This window comes from Charadrius vociferus, unplaced genomic scaffold (assembly GCF_000708025.1).
Source record: "Charadrius vociferus isolate BGI_N301 unplaced genomic scaffold, ASM70802v2 scaffold162, whole genome shotgun sequence".
Classification (NCBI taxonomy): domain Eukaryota; kingdom Metazoa; phylum Chordata; class Aves; order Charadriiformes; family Charadriidae; genus Charadrius; species Charadrius vociferus.
Window position 1 is genome coordinate 4,255,566 of NW_009647236.1, and position 21,382 is coordinate 4,276,947.

Below are 21,382 nucleotides of genomic sequence, written 5' to 3' on the forward strand. Positions count from 1 at the left end.
ATATCTATGTTAATAAGATTTGTTCTTCTGCATTACTGATGAGCCTAGACAGAGCATTGTGCTGACGTGTCTATAGTGGTTCCAATTTCAAAGTTTGCTTATTTTTTTGTTAGATGAGGAGCCTGTGCAGCATCGACCTCCCTCTCTGATTTCTGTGACACAATTAGTCCATGGCCCTGCTTATGTTTTCAAACCTCAAATGCCAAAAAGTAATCTGGGCCATATCCTAAGTCATTATTTGGATTCTGAAGTTGGAATGAGGTCTCTTGACTGGCCCCTGAGCTTATTTGAAAATCCTCTTGAATTTTTTTTCGCTTGATTTTTTTCGTTGTTGTTGTTTGGGGGTTTTTTCACCCTTTCCCTGTTGTTGAAGAGGGCTTTCTTGATATAATCAATGAGATTTTCCTGAGTAACGACATCAGTGTTTTACTTTCTGTGAATAGTTATTGTGGCAGTTGCTTCATCATTGATTTGCAGTTCCAGAAGTGAGAGCAATGATATGAGCAAGTACTTTGAAAGAGATCAATTGACTGATGTTGTAAATTCTATGTAGAAAATTCAAAAGATATCAGTGTGTTGTGCTATATTCTTTCCTAGCCTTCCCTCTCACCATAACTAATCAACTGTATATGGTTCTCATTAACCTGCTCCGTCTGACTTCAGGTATTCAAGGAAAATCAAACCCTTACAGATACGGAACTTCCTTATTGCTAAGAGGTTGCAGAAGACTGACATCTTCTGAAATGTCTTCTGATAACAAATGATAATTTTTTTTTTCCTTCTCTTTAATTTTTAGATGGAATGAATGTGGTTCTTGTGAAAGTGAGGGATTAGACCGTAAACATGAGTCAGGTGCCATACAAGTCATGGAATACTGTTAATGAACTTCGGTCATTATGTAGTCAGTAGCTTTGCTGTTATGGTTTCCAGGCTCTGCATAAACTTTATGGCAAGCAAGAATCATGAGAAAGCAGAGTGAAAGATGTTTACCTTCTGATATTTATTTTTAAAGCCTTTATGGAGAGCAAATGCTTGCTCTCCTATTAGCACTCTACTAATGTACCTCTTTCCTGACCTGCCATACTCCTCATTCTTGCAATTTCAGCTCTTGGGCCTCTCTCAAGCAGAAGTTCATGGGCTGTTCTTGAGCCATGTCCCTTGCTTTTTTCACAAGGTAATTAGGGCACTCCTTTCAGACAATGGTCTCCTGCCCCGCAGTGCTAAGCGTGCTTGCCCGCATGCGGGAATGCAGGCCTCCTGCTTAAGAAGCTGCCTCCATTTCTACTTCTTGCTTGTACATACCTGTCTAAATCATTCATTTCATCTCAGGTTTCTCAGTTTGTAAAATGAAAGATATTACTGAAGTGGCAGCGATTCGGTATTCTGAGTTTAATGAGGTTTTCTCTAGGTTTTGCTCTGGGTTTAAGTCCAACCTGTAGCTAATACAGCTCTTTAAGTTGCTCTGCCTGTGTGTGTTGTACGTCACGTGCTCTGTTAACTATGGGTTATTTAGTTGAAGTTTTTCAAGGTGGCAGTGAACAGTCTCTCACAGCCAGCTGTTTCCCAGGCTGTTTCTTTTAATGGGCGGATGGTAGCGTGTGCCGATTCGGCCCGCCTTGAGGAGAGGGGCTGCTTTATATGCAGGCACTATGGCCCAGTGCTTAACTCTCAGAAAAACACTAGCTGTTGCATCTCCTCCTTTTCCTTTCCGATCAGAAGAACGTGCACAGAGCAGCAATGACTTCAGGTTAAAACTACTAGGAAAAATACACCGAAGAGCAGTTGTCAGGATGGTGCCCAGCATGGGAAAGGGGTGCTGTACCTCTGTGCTTTGATAGGAGAGGGCTAAATGCTTCCTCGTTCTCTACAAAAAAAATGGGGGTTTTGGACAAAATTCACTGTGATGAAGTCCATGCACCAATTTATTCCTATTTAGGTCATCAGAACAGGGCTTCAGTGGTGCAGTCCGTATGCTGGCTCTCTATACAGGGATACATTTCACCCTCAGTGAATGCTCTTTGTTTTCTCAGTTGAGGTCAGTTTTTCATTGCATTCATTAAAAGAAATAGCTTTGGATTGCAAATACCGCTGCCCCACTTCTTCCCTGCCAGCAAGCCGGCATTACAGTCCTGAAGATCTTAGAAAAGGGGTAAAATTGGAAGGGAAAGAAATGGAAGTTCAGAGACTGAAGCTCTTATCACTTATCTGGCAGTTACGCTGTTGCCTACTTCTGATGGACTTAATTTTTTGCCTGGATTTCTCCACTGTTCCTTTGTCTGTCTTACTAGATGCCAGTCAGGACAAAGAAGGATAGTTATTTGATGTAAAGATTGTCTAAAGGACGAGGAACATGTTTCTCAAATGATTTCTTCAAGAAAAATTTCATCCAAGCCTATAAAGGTTATCCTTTGGCAACATCATCCTAGTGCCTGACTGGGGGCTCTTGTTCCTTTAGTTGAATGCTCAAGAATTGGTTCTGCATAAGATTTGATAATTCTTGCTGTGCTGTCCCCTTCTGTGCTCTCTGCTTTGCCTGCTGCTTTTTAATACCTCTGATCTTGACAGAGTGGAAAAGTTAAACCTAAAAATAAGTTCCTGAGCTCATTCCTTTGTGTGGTGTACATGTGTGTATGATGAACATGTTTGTGTGACAGTCCATCGTCTGATACAGTGCATCTCTTTCTAAACAACTGCGGGGACAGATTGGGAAGGCTCATACAACACTGAAGTCTGAAGAACTGGGTTTTTACTCATGGGAGAACGAAGAAAAAATTTCACTTAGGAATGGCCCCCAGCCTGTGGGACATTCAAAATCAGTATTAGATTCACATCCAGTATTTCTTTGCAGATCTCTGTCAGTGTGCTGCTGGTGAAGAGAATAGCTTTGACTTTGAATGGGGTAAATTAGGCAAGTTCTGCTGTCACCTTTTAAAAATAAGATTTAATCAAGTTTTGATTTGTTCCTTTAATGAATCACTGGTACATTATATGCGTCTGTGTATATGGCTGTATGGTTTGTTATTATGAGGCCGAATCCTGACAACTTATTGCAAAATTGTTTTAATTTATTATTAATATTTTTTGTCTTTCTCATTTCTCCTGGTTTTGGAGCCTTTACAATTAGATATAATTAAAACCACAGGTTTTAAACTCCAGTCTAACATTTAAACTCATATTTATGGTGTAACCCCTGGAGTTTTATTGTCATTCCAACTGCATTTTGAAAAAAAAAAAAATTTTTTTTTTGCATCTGTTCAAATGCTATATCTAGAGCTACCACTTCTTTATCATCTGGTTTGAACAGTAAAATAGCTATTATTTTATACCATAAGAAACCTTGCAGTTTGTAGAGTAGCTATTTCATATTCCTTTACAAAAGGGTGCAAGGGACCTTTTGCCTTGTACATTTTAAAAACAGCTTTCCTCTTTTTGAACTTGTCTTTCTTTCTCTGCTCCTCCATGCAACAGTCTGAAAGTGCTACATGCTGTAAAATGGATTTTAAAAAAAAATTGTTGGCCGGCATTATGTAAAACCATATTTTCCCTTTTGGTGTGTATGTTCTGGTCCTAGCAGTGTCCTTGTTTTGCTGAAATTAACATTTTTCCCCTCACAGTCGTTGGTATGTGACGGTGTTTTTCTGTCGTCTTTAATTGTGATGCTTATTTTTTTTTAATTAGTATAAGGTTGATTGTTAAAATTAAGTGGCAGAAGGCTTCTTTCCAAGTTATTCAGAGATCTTTTGCTGAAGAAATATATTTTGCTACTCTCAATTGCCTTTTTCCCCTTCTTCTTTCATTGCAAGCTACTCTGGGAAGAGCTTCTTTTAACAAAAAAAAAAAAAAAAGCTACGCTTGACTGATAATGCATTGCTTTGGATGGTGAAACATTATGAAAGTTTAATTTTTAATTAAATCTGAAATACCAATTATAACTGAAAGAGATTTTAACCTGTTTCTTTTCAGACTGCCTGAAGTTATATTGTAGATGCTGAAATCACTGCACCTTAAAAACAAAAAGATTAAGCTGCTCTGCATTCCTGTAAGTAAAAGCTTTTCCGGTACCTTTTGTCCGTATTTTTCCTCTATATGCATCCAAAGCATTAGCACAGTAGCTGGTCTCGGATAAAGGTCACAGTCCCCTTGAATGGGATTTAGAAGTTCAAAGGATGTTTTATTTAAAAATTAAAACCGAACTTACATCTTGCAGATCTTTAATTTCAGACCCCTGAATAGATAATTCTTTTCTGCTTTGTTTTGAATGTTATTAGGAATAGTGTGTATCTCTGTTGACTTACAGTTCCTGTTGCTTTGTCAGTGAGGATTTCTGCACTTTGGGGCAGAGATAACAGAAAGTAGCAGAAGATTCCTTATAGCCTAAAATGTCGTTTGTTCTCTTTTCATGATGTCATGACAAATTTTTTCTCCTTTATACAAGAAAAAATGAACAACTTTCTGATGACATCACAGGGGGCTTCAGCTGCTTTAGGGCATAGATGAAGGCAGAAATGCCTAATTCATCTGTGCTGTGATACAACAAAACAGTCAAAATAATGTCTTGTGTCTCTCATCAAGAAAGGAGTCTCTTTCTAAGAGCATAGTTATTCCATAAATGCAAGTCAGACTGTACATCACTCTGATCTACCCTTATTTAGAATCTGTTTATTGAATGTATTTGGGACAATAATTAAGATTTGGAACTTCAGTGCCCGAACAACAGGCACGCAAAAGAGGAAAATATAGTAGATTCAGATACTCTGAATGTAATGAAATAGTATGTGAATAAAAATCCAGGAGCTTGTAGATACTACGAAAAAAATGATTTTAGTTGGACAGTACAAAGCTGTGGAATATTACAAATCAAAGTCAATTTGTTTTCTTGTTTAAGATCAAAATGTGCAGTCTGTAATGAAATCCAGAGTCTTCTTCCAAAGTAGTGCTTTTGTACTTCAGTGTTAAAATATTTTAACTATTACATGGGATTTTTCCTGCCCCTCCCCCCCCCCGTTTTAAAAAAAAAAAATAAATATGTATTTTAATGATTTATTTTAAACTAGCTGAAGGGTACAGTACACTGTGGGCAGCTAAAGCATGCCCCTTCCAGCGTGGAGCGCCAAGCATGACTCAGGCAGGCAGATTGTGCCATTCTGGCTCTACTCCATTGTGTTTTTACATTACTGGCAAGGGCCATGCCATTGTGTTGTTTAAATATTGTGTATTAACTGCAGGCTGTGGCCAGTGAACGGTATTTAACATTTTCTGCTCATCGTTCCTGAATATGAGCAGCTTCCCTGGCCACCAGAGGTTAACCTTGCAATTACACTGGTGAGCAGAGTTGAAGACTCTCATGGATTTGCTGGGTCCAGCAGCAATTTAAAGGGAGGTATATGGGGAATAGTGGGGGAACGCTTCCGAATCTGTGAATACAGAATTTCGAAGTTGTCTTGCAGTTTTGTGTGAACAACCAGGAGATTTTTTGTTGGAAAGTAGACGTAATTCTCTTTCCAAAATGCAGCAGCAGTGAGGAGTGAATTAAGGCATGTTCTTTGAATCCTTAGGATCCAGATGGTCAGTAAGTCCTGCATGGACAGCCGGCCCTAAGGCAAAATACCAGGTAGCAATATATGGGCCTGATGAGTGGTATTGGCTGGGATGGGCTTTTTTTTTTATTTATATGAGACTCTAGGCTTTGGAGGGGAAATAAATTTGCAAGTGTAAAACTCATGTATGGGAAATTTTTTTATTTATTTTTTTTTGATCAAGGATGGCGAGCACATCAAGGCAAATATGTTGAGCAGCTTGCTCATGGTCAGAGTAAATCAGTGGTCAAACTGGGAATGGAGTGTGGGATCTTGACTCTCTGTTCTGTTCTGCCCAGTTCCTCCTTCTGTTCTGTGAAGTAAAAGTCCAAGTTTCTAATCTGAGTTTCATGTGTCATTTGCTTTTTTGGAAACTTTTTTTGGAACTTTTACGTATGCTGTAAAATGAGGATATGATTCTTGCTATACCTTGTGCCCATGTAACTAGTAACATGGCACAATAAAAATGGGGGCACCTTCTTTATAGAGGAAAGTATTCTTTAAGGATTTCCTTTGTTTCCTACATATGTTTGCTGTGATCAGGTGTCTCTAGTTGTAAGATCTTCATTAAAACTGAACTTCCCAGTATGGCTTTCCTCTATTAACCTGAAAACAGCAAGAAGAAAAGGCAAGGCGTGCTCTGGTAGTTTTCTGGGCTTTTTTTGAATTGGATTTCTTTAATTGAAGGGGGGGAAACTTGCTTTAGGATAGGGAATGTCCCTAAAGCAACTGATTAACATAAGATGGGACAAATTTTCAGGTGATACAAAATATGCTTGACTTGATACATGGCATTAGAAAAAAATACAGATTCACAACACGTGAACATCTGGCAGAAAGTTTCATAAAAACACAGCCTTCTAAATGTAGTGCAGGCATGCTCTTAATGGGAAAGGTCTGTGGGCTAGATTCTTACTATGTTGGATGCTCTGGCTGTATTTTGCTATGTACTAAAGTTATGTGGATTGATAGGCAAGTAGGTCCATTGAGGTCCATGGGAGTACTCAAATGCTTAACTTTAAGGATGTGGTTAAGTACTTTGCTGTTTGCAGCCACCGCCAAATAGGATTAACTCTAGTATGAGGAGCTACCTCTGCTCATATTCAGCATCTACTTAATTTTAGAAGGAGACAGTTACAGCGTATTGTGTGTGAAAGAAAAAGATTCCATACACACAACCTGAAAACCTATACAAGAGACACAATGGATGCACTTTCAAATCAATGGTTTTTGTTACATTGCCATTGGCTAAGGCCAATAAGAATTACATAACACATTATTTTGTTAAAAAGAGAGATTTGTTAAGATTGCAGCCTTATGCAGCCTTTGTGATCCAATTACTGACCAAGAGATCCAGTGCTCTAATCTTGACAGATGCTGCCTCATTGAGCGGCATTGGACAAGTCATTTAACCTCGCTGTGCCTTGTTCAGCAGATCGCTTTTTCAATCTGGTTCAAACTGATGCAGCTCTGTGAACATTATTGAGTTTGTGTTTGCGAAGCTCTTAGAGGAGAAATAGTAACCATTGTTATTATTAATAAAGTATATTGTGTAGACAAATCACGAGGGATGGAGATACAGCCACTCATGGGAGTGATCTTTCACAACTCACTTGTGCCTTTGTTTAATTCCATCACTCAAAGGTATCAAGGCCAACTCCAATTTACAGAAGTATTTCTCATGTCACTCTCCCCACTGTTGAGTATTTTATTGTTCGTGTTCTCTCTCCGTCTGTTTCTCTGCTACTTTCCTCCATGCTGAATTAACCTTGCATACCAAACTTTATTCCCCGCTTTTGTATTATACAGCAGAGACATTTGTGTAGCCTCCAAATTACAGAGAGCAAATTCATTTTGTCTCGTGATTATTTGCTGATGATGTATGAAACAGACAGAAGACAGTTTGAATTTTCATAAGTTCAATTGAGCTTGCAGGCATAAGGAAAGGAACAGGCAGAACCCAAGCCAATGTGACACAGTAAGCTGGCGTCCCAGAGTGCATGCTGCATGTGTAGCGTCAGGGTGTCAGGGCTGAGAAGGGCTTCGTCCATCACAGTAGTGCTTTTAAATGAAGGAAGAGTTTTGAAGCAACAAACAGGCTGCCCTACTGTGTTCTTTACAGTGCAAGAATCCTCACAGTTCCTGATGGATAAGGGATCTGTCTTTCCCTCCTGAAACTTGCTGTTTTAACTAGAATTTCATGTCTAAGATGGGGTTTGTTGAGCCTTGCAAATTCCCAGTTCCTATTCCTCTGCCAAAATGTAAACCCTCAATAGCTTGTTAAGCCGTTTTGGTTTTGTTTGGGGTTGTTGGTTTGTTGGGGTTTTGTTTTCATGCAGAAGGTACTGGCTTGTAGAAGCTGTGCTGGAGAAGATGTGTACAAATGTGAAATGAGTATGGAAGTCTGCTTCCTTTGAAAAAAAATCAATGTCTTGGGGCTCACTGTCACTGAGGAATTGTGTTAGCAGTAACAAAGAGAATTAATTTTGCCTTTTCCCCTTCCTATAACATGGCATTAATCCAGAAACTCATGGGGATAAATTCTGCCCTGATTTCTACCTGTGGAACCCCAGTGGAAATGAGGAGAGGTCAAAAATGTTTGTCAAGGCAGAAATTGTCCTAGTGTTAACATTGTTGAGAAAGCAGAAACTGGTTGATTGCTGTCTGGCCCAGGGGCAAGAGGATACGTAGGAGCCCTGCGTGGCATTATATGCTTCTGAAAGTGTTGCTTTTGTTGTATGTTAAGGAGAATATGAAAAAAATATTCTAGTGAGTGAAAAGTTATAATCAGGAGCACAGTGATTAATTGTTCTTCATATCCACTGGGAGAAAGACCTAAAGAAATCAGTTCAACGAGCAGTGAAAATTACCAAGTTACATATTAAGAGCCATGTTCTGACTGTATCGGTTGTAAAGCACTGGGACGCACAACCTGTAGGTACTGTGGAAGCAGGGGAGGTTTCTTTTTTAAGGGATGGCTTGGAAAACTATCTCTCAGGGTGTGCTAGAACTCACTGTGAGGCATAAGACCAGCCTGGATGGGTTCTGTTGCTCCCTGGCGTTTCTGTGATTCAGTGTACCGTTTGGGAATGTTGGTATGTTGCTAATACATTCCCGATTAATAAAGCGTAATGTTCCCAAAAGATCCCCAGGGTTCTCATTTTTCCATCCTCTCATAACTGAAACCATACTGTCTCTTCAAACATTTCATTGGTCTGCCAGCATTTTGCTTTGACCCTTCTTTTTTTTAGAGAAGGACAGGGGAGGGAGTCGTATAGACACCAAAGGACAGATTTTTCAGTTACTGTGAGTCTGCATGGTTTCTTTCCAGTCGGTGCACAAATGCTGATTTCTTTCAGTTACCGGGTTGTAAAATTTGGATGAATGGAGACACTCCATGTGGCTGATACAAAGGCCTCTGACACAGATTGTGAAGACAGTTGAAAGTTGCAAATAGGATGGATGGTCAGAGCAAATATGTAATGGGGCTGGAGTAAAGCCTGCTACAAAAAGGTAAATGTCTCAGGAGATTGGGAGCTTTGTGATTGCCTCTTGTTTTCTGAATTTTCATGTAAATATCCTTGAAAGATATTTTCACTTAATGAAACTGCAAATCTCAAAATGCAGTTGGCCAACCTGAAAATTTTGTTAGTTCTCCGGTACATTTTAATCAGTCCCATTCACAACTTGGCACAAAAAAGAGTTGGGAATGATTGTTGATTTAAGTCCCTCCTGGGTTTTTTTGCTTTGTGGCAAATGTTTAAGGTTCAGATTTTTTGGGAGGTGGAGGGGTTGTGTGGGGCTGTGTTGTTGTAGCTCTGTGTGTTGAGGGCATCAGTTGTAGAGTAGAAATGGGTAAAATCCGGACTTTTTTCATAGGTGGCAGCTCTTGTTTTTGCAGAATAGTGGCCACAATAGATGAAGGTAGGAAAATGCCTCTCTGGTGTGTGGTTGCTTTAGTATATAAAAGAGTATGGGTTGTGATTCACTCATATTAAAAAGGCATGGGAATATTAGCATCGATTCCCTGAGTAGCACTACTTTAGTAAGTTGAAAAACACTTCAGCATTTCAGCACCCGAAGACGTTATGGTGAAAGTAGGAAAACTTTCACTCCATTTATCAAAGCGTTTGCTGGTCTGCTTTGAGGTAAAAGGAGGACTAAATATTACTGAGAAAGGAAAGTTATCTTAGACCAGAGATGTCATCAGGTAAGCTACAAAAGGAAAAAAAGCAATACAAACCTGGCCTTTTCCAAGCCTTGGTGCTCTTACTTTGTCCTATCCGAAATTAAATTCTTCAGCTAAACCAGCGTGTAATGGGAGGGACTCCACAGAAAGGCATTGTGGTTATTCTATATTTACATCAGTGTCCCTTAGGACACTCTCACTGAATCATTTCAAATTCCAGAGTCTGATGTAGGACAGTCTGATGAATGTAAGTTACCCAAACTTTCTGATCTGTTTTCTTCATTAGTGTAAGCGGTCTAGCTCTGAATTTTACTGTAGAGGATCTGGTTCTTCTTATTGCCCTCTTTCCCCTCATTGCCCACGAATCTAGATAATAGATTAGAAGATATTTTAATTTCAGTTGTGTCAAAATTGGTCTGTTGTTTTCAACAGTTTCCACTGGCAGGAGAGAGATCAGAATATTTGTCTTATTACTTTTATTTTTAAAAATAAATCATATACGGAGCTCCACTGCCAACATGTCCATGGTTCTGGTGCCAGTGCACAGTCTGAAGGGCCTTCAGAAGTCTGACAGGTAATGCTGTCCTTCAGAGATGTACTTTCAGTCCTGTATTTCCTCATGACAAAAGAATTCCTCCAGCGTCCTTTGTTCTGTATACGTGTCATCATCCTATAGCATTTTGGTTTAAAAGGACCTAGTTCTTGTTCCTTGCTTCGTTCTCTTATCTCTCTCTCCTTTAGGAACCCGCAGGAGCTGGCAGCAAGATAGCCAAATTGGGGATAGTGAGCACTTGGCAGATCGGTCTGTGCTGTTAAAGGCCATTGGACAAGTATTTGGCTTTGCAAGGTGTTTTGGTGTCAGTGATAACTGAAGGCACCTCTGAGTCAGAACCTACATTAACAATTTTTTTAAAACCTATTGCTTTCCCTGGCAGATTTTTTTTTTTTTAGTTGTCTTCATAATGTTTCCTTAGAAATGTCATTCTAGTTCATGTAATGTTCTCATGGAAATTTTGAATGATGAAATTCTTTTGTAAAATGGAGGAGTGTTATCTCTTTCAAGACTGGCAGTAAGTAATCGAGAATCCTGTGACTCTTAGCAGCAGAACCTTTTCAAGGAATTAGGTACATATTTCCCAGCAGCAATGGTAGCAGTTGTGTGCCAGATCACTGCATGCCCTCTCTGAATATGAACTGGTTTAGGTCATGATGCTGCAGTCCCAGTTCATTAAGTAGGGTATAGCAGCACAGTTCCTGTATATATAGTTTGCAAGATCAGACCATCGATGGGAAAATCTGCCAAACATCAAGGGGCTGAGCCAGAGGCAGATGAATTCTCATTTCTTTCAAGTTCCTTTTCCCATTCATTAGGGTTTTGAGCAAGGAGGGTAATCTGTTTTGTCATGTCTCTTGCCCTGTTTTAATACACAACTAACCTTCTTATGTCTGAGCAGCTGTCGCTTCTCCAGAACAAGTGATACTGGATTCCTGAAGCAAACAACTATAAAAATGATCACCCGTTGGGGCAGGCTTAGCGTGTACATGACAGCTTTTGCCTGGATGCAGTTAACAACTAGAGGGAAATTCTAGCGGTCAGGGCATCACACAAGCCTGAGGAATGCAGAGGGAAGATGCTGAGAGACCCAGAGATCGGGTGACCAAGAAGGTATAGAGTTACATTAGTGTATCAACCTGACGGGAAACACAGCACGCTTAGAAGTGAAAAATCCCTGAATAAATAGGCAAGGTTGCTATAGGTGTACTAATGCTCATGGATGGCACCTGAATGTAAGATTTTTGATTCCTCATAATTGTTTCAATTCTGCAGGAAGGAAAGCATTATGCTTTTTACTTTTGACAGGGCTTCAGTGCTATTGAATTTGTTCTGGTGCCTCTTGGCCATGTGAAAATCACCCCAGAAATGATACTGTTTGCTGTTCCTTCCTGTGCCACAAACTGACATATTACTACTTCTCAGTGAGTGTGTGGTTTAGAAAATAGTGCTCTTTACAGCTACATCTGCCCTTATTCTGATCGTGCTTGCCATTCAAGAAGACATTTGTTTGCTGTGACAAACTCCTGTTCACTTTACCAGTCTTTGTTATGCTGTGGTCTTCTCATGTCTATGTGCTGACACACGTGGCTGTAGAACTGCTCTAAAGAAAATGTTCAGATATTAGTAAATTTCTAGATATCTAGCAAATATTTAGTTTCCTCAGGATAGCAGTCATGGCCACCTCAAGTGTTTTCCTGCCCTGTCCAGGGAACTGTCCTTCGGCAAGAGTTCAGGAGAGTTCTTTATGCGGGAAGGTAATCACAACTAGTACGAATGATTATAATCTGTAACTAATATAAAATCTTTTACATGAATGTGTATATTTTTGGAGTGATACTGGACTAAAGTTTTGCATACACATAGTCCCTGAACTTCTGAGGTTCTCAAAGCTTCATTCTTTTCTCATATGTGAAGTTTTAGACTGTTGCAGAAATATGGAAATTGATGATGAAATGCCACTTTGCTACCAGGTCCAAATCTATTTTAGGGGCTTTAAAGCTAGGTGCAGTAATTTAGGTGCTTGACTCCGAGTGGAATTCAAATGCCACTTTAAGACTTAAGGTCTTTATCCAGTACTTGGGATGTATTAAGGGCAAAAGAAGGAATCTTGCTGGGGGGAGTGCAACCTAGAGGCAGCCAAAGGGAAGCTCTAGAGGCTGAAGGCTCTGTGATTCTTGCATGGACAGGATTTCTTACCAGTAGGAAACACAGACAGGGTCTTTTCCTTACTGCAGCCATTAGTGTCCCAGAGAATTCTAGATGTGCCAGGTAAATTTTACTTTTGATTGAATTATCAGTTGTTAAAATACATTTTCTATTCCCCTATAGAATTTGCCTTTCAGCAACATAAGCATAGGCATAGATTTCCCATGCTTTATGACGGTGGAAAACACTTCCGTGTCCCTGCATTGTCAGACTGTCAGGGGCACAGCTTTCTATGTGATTATCTTTACTATGATCTAATTACATTTAAAAGCATTTAATTTCTAAAAATCTCTTACACTGTCTCTGTCATAATGTTTAGAATGTATCTATACCATACAGTAGTGATTCTTTAAGCCTCCTTGTACCTAGGAAACCTCGTAGACGAAATACACTGTATAGAAAATAGATGTTCCTTATTTAATGCTGAACTAATTCTTAAAGCTGCATTGTGATTAATCATGGTTGCGCTGGTGGACGTCTAGAAAGGGTACTAGACTTTTCCTCCTGCTTTTTCTCTGTTGAGATGGTAGGGAGCCCGAATATCCATCTTGTGAAACAGAGTCTCCCTTCCACTGCTGCCAGTACTTTATCCCGCTGTCTGAATGAGATAGGACTTTGCCTGTGACTCCCCCTTGCTGCTTCCTAGAGTTGCCAACTCAGGGCTGTTGAGCTCAGTGAAATTCAGGGCTGCAGGTAAGTGGTGTGACAAATCAAGTTTTCTTTGTAGTGCTCGAAGAGGTTATGGAAACATGATACCACCTGCAATCCCTGCCCGAACTCTGCATGCTATTTCTATATTGAGTGCAGCTATTTTCTCATCTCTTCTTTTACAGATAGAGTGAAACCCTGGCCCAAATAAAGTCAGTAGGATTCTTCCACATTCCTTTCAGCGGAGCCAGGATGTGTTGCAAATGTCTGTTCTTGAGCTGCCCTTTTGCGTGGCGTGGGTTACGGTATGCCTGGTGCATTTGCATGTATACATCTGTTCCCACCTCTCCACCTCTCCAGCAGTGCTGACCCTGCTGCAGGACAGACACCGAATGCTCTGTCTGCTCTCATGTCAGCCTTGAGGAACAGGAGGAGAGGCAGGACTTCCCTTAGCTGATGTAGGAGAAAAGAATTTACAGTGGGAAAATAAATACGCCGTGCTTTCTTTAGAGAGGTGTTGTTTGGTGGGGGGGGGGTTTGTTTCTTTGTTTTTTTAAACAACTGGGTTTACCCTTTTTTTAATCTCAAAATTACGTAAGTCATGTGCATGGTTTTGCCAGTAGTGGTTCACTGAAGGTTTGTTCTGGTTTTAATCTCCTAATTTTAGGTGGTTTGGAGTTCTTTTGTGAAACTTCATAAGACAATATTGGTTGGAAATTATTCCCCTCTCCCATTTTATCTAGCCCAGTTTTAATATTAGCTTACAAAGCAGTTCTTTCTTCTGTGGAGCCGATGAGGAACTGGCAAATTCAATATGAGGTTCAGACAAACTGGTCCTCTGCTGGGTTGGGGCTCTGGGCTCTTGCTTGCACTGAAACCAGGTGTAAACTTCCCAATCTGTCTCTCAGTTTGTCTTTTCTACCCCTCTGCAGCCCTGATCTGCAACTGAAAACTCATGCACTGATCTTCCTCAGTGTTGAGAGCTTTCAAAACTGAGCATGTATTTGGCCTGTATTTGTTTAAATATTAAAAAAAAAAAAATGGAGCTTGTTCTGCACATTTGAAATCTCTGTTTTCTTACTTAAAGCCAGCTCAAATATTTGGTATATTTGCAAGTCTAGCACTAATTCATGTGGCTAAATTGACAGTAATGGGTGGATATTAAAGATGGATAGTACTGTTGCCCTTTAAGTATGGCCTCCATTTACTTTAGTGGGATTTTCACTAGTTTCAGTGCTTGGAAGGTCAGTTTTTGCGTCTTTCTCCACTTTGCTAATATAGTACTACTGTTAAAATTCTTCCCTAGTTCATCCCTAATGGCCACGTCGTTAGGAACTTCAGGTTAGATTATGACTTCGGTGGTGGGGAGGGCAAGAAAGAGTAAGAAGCTAAGCAAAAAATCCTGATGCAAATCTTACCTAACACAAATTATAGGAATCGGCGTCATGTATAATGGCTTCCTCAGTGGCTGCTGTGCTTACTCAGTTTACTAGTCCAAACTAAACTGTGCTCCCCTCTGCCTGGCAGATCTAGACCAGTAGAGAGGCAAACAAATTGTGTGCCCTCGCCTCTCCACTCTCCCCACTTCATAACTACAATCTCAATTATCTTGTCAAAGAGAAGTTTTTATGGGAAAAAGGTAACATATCACCACAATAACTTCTGAACATAGCTCACACCTCAGGACCTGATGTAGCACAGAAAGTCTTAGTTTCCCTCTAGGCTCTGTACAAATAGAAATGCCTGGAACAGTGAGCCAGCAAAAATTGAAATTAAATAGGGGCAACTGTACATTTATTTTACGTACAGTCACATTAATCAGAGGTATTATTTTTCTTTGGAAACGACTTTCAACAAAAGCAAAATTATAGCAATTAAAAATGTGTGGAGGATAAATAATATTGATTTTTGTTTTGTGCGGTTTTGTTAGTTTTTGCTTCATTTCATGATATGTAAGCAGTAATGCATGTCTTAGTGCATGTCAGTCTGTTAGATTGCAAGAGGCACTTAGGTTTAGGAAAGGTGAAGGTTCAGTAAGTACTAAACTAATGCTTAGTGACTTTTTTCATTGCACAAAACACTGCTAGTTTTTCTACAGTGACATGCAATAATGCAAATATAGAAGTAGAAAAGAATGGAAGGTCTTACTTGGAAATTCTAATAGACAGAACTTTCAAAACAAATTTATTTTTGGCTTTTTAATTACATGGGAAGGTTCAGTATCACTTCTTTTTGAATTCTGACTTCGAAAGGAAATAAGAAGTCAAAATTTCTGCCTTTACTTGTAGCTCTAAATTGCCACAAAAGGCCTGGTAGCTCACTAGTGAAAGTAATGGATTGCCCTAAATTTAAACTTCTTGAGGCACAAAAAAAAAGATCTGGGATCTGTTGCTTTTTGAAATTCGGTGGGGATGAATTGTGTGCAACGCTACAAGCTGCATCTCTGTCTCTAACATTCTCTCTAGTTTTCCACCATCGTTCTTGTGTCTAGGTACATCTAATTCTTTGTCTTCTCTTGGGTCTCGAATAGAAGAATTAAGATGGCCACCTCCCTTTTAGCTGACAAAGGCTACTCTAATAGATAGCTGCGTATTTCTTGTGGGTGCCAGGAGGAATGACTATATTGTGGACAGATATTGTAGTAGACAGAGGTATTGATTGAGTGTCATTGTAATAAACATTGCCAGATGTTATCTCAGTGTGTACTGTTTGCATTAGTAAATAAATAAATCCTCCAGAGCACAATTATTCCCTATAATACTTTTTCAAAAGTTTACCACTGTCTACTATTATATGTCTAAAGTGAACTTCCTCTGCTTTCTGTGCAGCTTGAGAAACTAATTGCAACACGTGAAGCTAACTGTAAAATTCAAATCCCCTCTAGGTTCAGATACCGCATCAAGGCCAAATCTGGGATGTATATGTGATAGCATCTTCACTTTGGGTACTTTTTCTTCATCAGAGACCTTTTCCTGTAGGAGATATCTGAACAGGTTTTTTCACTGTTGTGTTACTCTCCATACTGGTAAACATCTTATAGTGGGAATGTCGTGGTAAATGTCTGTAAATCATCTGACTCTTGACAAAGGCTGTCAGCTTGTGGATCACTTGCTACACAAAATGATGATCAGGTTCAGATGTGTAGTCACTGAAGAAGATGGTAAGTGCTAGTGCTTGCAAGTCCAACATGTTTTACAACTTTAAATGCTACTCCTTCTTAAAATTTTTATTTTGTACAAAGACCATCCAACCCATACTTGTTCATTTTGCATTCATTAGTGTCTTCCCTTTTCTCTTCTTTTTGTTGGTGAAAAGAAGAAAAAATGAATGGAAAGCAAAGGAAGGGGGAAGTCTGACCTTCCCACCAACTCTTCCTTGTTGCATACATCAATACTTCCAGTGATGTCTCTGAAAATTTGAAGAGAACTACTTGCTTCCAAAAATCCCTGTGTAAAATCAGGAATACTTGGCCATTTAAAATGCATCTCTGTTTCTGATCTCACTTCCCTTTGAATAGTCAAGTGCACGTCCAAGCAACAGCCGCTAAAGGAACAATTTCAAGTTGTGTGCAAACGTGGCTTATCAGCTGTGCATTTTTCCTGTTTCTAAGGAATAAAGATCACAAGTGTGAAATGAAATGTAACAGGGAGGCACCAGAGTGCCGATCTGAAGGTGGCTGCACTTCAGCACAGATGGTGGAAAAACTTAAATCTACTCTTGGGTCCCGAGACCTTTACCCCTCTCAGATTAGCAAACATATCTAAGGTAGGAAGCTGGTGTAGCTAAATTCCCAAGATTTTAGGATTCGTGCACCCTAAAAGAAGGACCCATGGGGAAAAATGCCTGGGAATCACCATTTTGTTGGATGCTATAGGATGTTTGTTTAGTGAAATAGATTTGATAATAGCTTTGTTAATCAGTCGCGTCTCAAATGAAATAAGAAGTACAACACAGCCCTCCTCAGGTTTGGTCTTCTGCAAAATTAAATGCCTCGTTTGTTCCTCTTATCTAGGCAGGAAAAGTGTACCAAAGAATGACGAAGTCTGCAGTTGCTCTGTCTGTGGCCCTTTTGATTTTTTTAAGTGGTCAGGAGTTCATAGGCTTGCTGCTTCTTCCTCAGGAAATATGATGGAAAGCCTTTGTTTTGTTCTCCTCTCCTCCTGCTCTCCTTGTCTCTCAGCTCTGAAGTGACACAGGGCACACCATAAGACACCTTCTCATTTTGGGGAAGGTTAGGACTGCTGAACTCTTGAAGAATCATTTCACATTTCAGGTAAGTGTTGCATTACCTAGTTGATGTGATTACAGGTGGGTTGGTTTGTTTTCTGTTTGGTAGAGAGATATATACACGCTTCCTTGTGTTTCCCATTTGCGTGAACCAACCCTGGTTTTTAAAGATCAATTTCCAGGATAAGGTGGGAAGTCTGTCTCCAGGACCAGTTTGTTTTTTGGCATCTCCTCGGTTACTGTGTGCAGTGATGCCAGTTAATGCTCATTGAGGCAGTGGATTTGCAATTCTGGTTCTTGGCCTGAAGTGGATTGAGATTCATAAAAAATAATCTCAAATCACAAAGCCACCATGGGAGGCTTATAGCTTCTGTGACTATCTCACTTGGGCTAGATTTGAATCAGCAATCAGGAGGTGAATGGTTTTGTTCTTATCCCACTGCCAATTTCCTTAGCTAACATAATCTGTGTGTGTTACAAAACTTTATTTTCCAACTGAATGCATCCATCCTTTAAAAACAGGTTAAAAAATAAGGGACAAAACGTAAAGGAAATTTAACATTCAAAAAATACAGAACAGTGCTCAGGACTTTAAAATATATGTAAACATCAGTTCCTGCCAAGTTAGTCATTTCTAAGAGTTGTTAACACGGGGGATTGATTGAGAGAATGATTGTTGCTGTAGAATGATGATTTAATAAGAGAAAATCTGATAGATTTGACATGCTACATAAAATGTGCAGAACGATTATTCTTTGGTAAATTGCAACTTTCGTTTGTACCCCTTACAGCCGTGTTTGTTCTGTGCCTTGCCGCATTCTCCTTTTTCCCTGTTACTCTCTTTCATTGCTAGAAATCATTAGTATTCACCATTGTTACACCTGGCACCCAGAAAAACATACACACATCCCGTTTTCCTTCCCCTTCTTGCCTTCTCTCACACCTTGGCCTGGTCTGTTCTCCTGTACTCACCTACCACCAGTGGTAGAGTACTGCAAAATGTCCTGCTCCCCATTTTGAAAAGGCGGCTACCGAGAGCTCAATTTTATTTGTTCTTTGCTAGCACGTTCTCCATATGCACCCACTCCTTACCTTTCTGGCTGATTATTATTTATCCATTATTTAGTCCTAACAACACGTTTGGTGCTTTATAAGCCAGAAAATGAAGGCTGTCTCAGCTCAAGGAAGTTGTTGTATGGGACAAATAGATGAAACGGCCCTTCTGTTGTTCCCATGTGATGAGTGTACTTTGTCCTTCCATTTCTCAGCAGTAATTTACGAGAGGTTCTAAATGTGTGTATCTAAATCTGCAATGCCCAGCACCTCTGTGAAGATCCTATTTGCAAGTGTTGTCAGCGTGTTTGGTCTTCTGTAAAGCCTGTTTTTTTGTGCAGGCCATGCCCAAGTAATAGTAATCACCTTGACCTAAGCTGCTGCTGGCCCCTTTTACTGCAGATAATAGGGTACGCTGGTGTCAGAGGCTGGTCTACAAATGGTCTCCTACTTGCCTTGGAAAAATGTACGGCTAGCCTTGGTGCTTGTACTCTATGAATAATAATAATAAAAAACAATCCTAGAGTCTGATTACAACAAATAAATTCCATAACACCCTCTGCACTATATCTGTTGTTGTGCCAAAGAGCATAACATAAAATGACTGAGAACAACAGCAATTCAAAACAACAGCACACAATAGTGTAATTGGACCCTAAGCACATAAAAATAATGGTTTAAAAGAAAGAAAGAAAAAAAAAAGCCAAAAATGGGACCATGGACTGGCATCAGGGACAGTGTCATGAAACTGCAGTAAGATGCGTGAGCCTAGTAGAAAGAAAAAGAGAAGGGGGGGTGAGTTACTTATGAATCAGTACAACTGTGCTTTGTTCTGCATGAGTGTTTTAATAGAGCAAGTGTAATATAAGGATCAGGTGGGCTCGTGGGAATGGAACAAAAGGTTTTGTAAAATTAAAGCAAAATAATTATAGCTCTAGGTGTAGAGTGAGCACACTCCAGCAGTTGATAGCAGGAACCTGCTCAGAATGGAGAAGGGAGGAGGAAGATGCAGTTGGAAAGGGGTTTTGGTTTGTTTTTTTTAGTATATACGTGCATACACATGGACATGCACATACATACACGTGCATATATAATACAAACAGATTTGTATATGTACGTTAACAAAGACTTTAAATCAGTGACAGTTGTATGCAACTTCAGGAGTGACTAATATAACCACACACAAAAATGCCTTAAAATGAAAATTTAAGGAATAGTCTCAAATGAATTAATTAACAACCAAAAAAAAAAAAAAATCACAGCAGAACATTGTCTTTCTAATGGAATAAAGGACTAAAGTCTAAAACAGAGACCATCCTATGACATGGGATTCGAAGATGTTCTTGCTGTAAAAGCCTGATGAGGAATACATACAGAGTGCCCAGTACACTAATAAATGAAACTCAGAGTTCCAGAAGTACATGTGATCTTCTGGGGGTCACAAGAAAGCTGTCAGCAATGTATTGTGTTACAGAATCTCCCACGTTTGGGCAAAGCAATCCTGCTGTGCTCTCTTGCAAAAAAAAAAAAAAAAAAAAAAAAAGCTGTTACCTACCTGAATTGAAGAGTAGTTTTACCTGCAAGATGCGAGCTTGGTTGATCACAAGGTGGCCTCCCTGTATCTAGTTGTGTGCTTTTTCTTTCCTTTACCATCTGCGTATATATGTACCAAACTGTGCAAGGATGCTGTGTAAAAGTAAAAAAAAACAAAAAAAAAAACCCAAACAACAAACAAACAAACAAAAAAAAAACAACCGAAAAAAACCCCCAAACTGACTCCTGCCCCAACACATCTTTTCTCTCTAAATTGTTGACTGTCCTCAGAGATGTAAGTAAAGAGGAGATGCCCAGGAGAAAGTCTGTACTCAGGTGTGCATCCTTCTCTTTCTAGGTATGTCATGTTAGGTTCAAAATGTTCAGAATCAGCTCCTGGTTTGGGCCGTTACTACCAAACAAACACATTATTTTTATTTCTAGATATATTGAAAGAGAAAGAGTGAATTTAAATGCTAGCCCCATTAACTCCCTATGGTACCTGAGGGTTAGGATGGGTTTCCTTCCACTTGTGCGCCGCTGTATGGAATATTACAAGGAACATGAACAACTACCGGTGATAAATTGGACCTAAAGCGAGAAACTGGTTTTGTTACAGGACTCAAATCACTTCCCTCCCGTGGTGGACGGTTTCTGACAGGCAGGACGATTGCCACCGCATCGCGGTGCATGATGCAGGCAGTCTGTGGAAAGGAGGTTCAGCGGAGCCCACAAACTGTAGTTGCAGGCACAGCTACTACAGATGGCTGGCATGCAAGATAAGGCCTTGGTGAGGGAGGGGGGCGATTAGCCTGCCTCCCACCACATTTCCCCTTATTCTGTAGTCAGATTTCCCTTATTCAGAGATTGTTCAGGATAATTGTTCACAGACAATATATTTTTGTGCTCACGGTGCAATCAGAGGCTGTTCTCACTTGAAGCGGAGCACATCTCTTAGGTAGTGCTTTCTGCCAGAATGTGGAGGCTGAGATCAGAGTGAAGCTTTATGAGCTCCATTTGGTGCTTTTTACTTCCGTCTTGTTTCTCTCTCTGCAGGGGATGTGAAACTAGATTTGTCCTGTTTCCACAGCAGGGTTTTGGTTTATTTTGTTTTTCCAAAGCATTTCATTCGGTGGCGCAAATCCAGAGGAGAGTGTGTTGCAGAGATGGATTTGAATGTCAGACAGAAAGAGTTGTGTTTAATAAACTCTTTGTTGTAAATTATAGAAACTAGAGAGCAGGAGGCCCTTGTTTAATACAAACATTCTGTGGTTAAATTATCGCTTTAAGTATTTACTCCTTAACAGAAAGAGCAATGAGACAAGGTAACTTTGCTAAAATGGCTGCTTCTGGTGTCTGAAGCTTCAGACTGAAATTCTTTAGTTCTGAGTACTC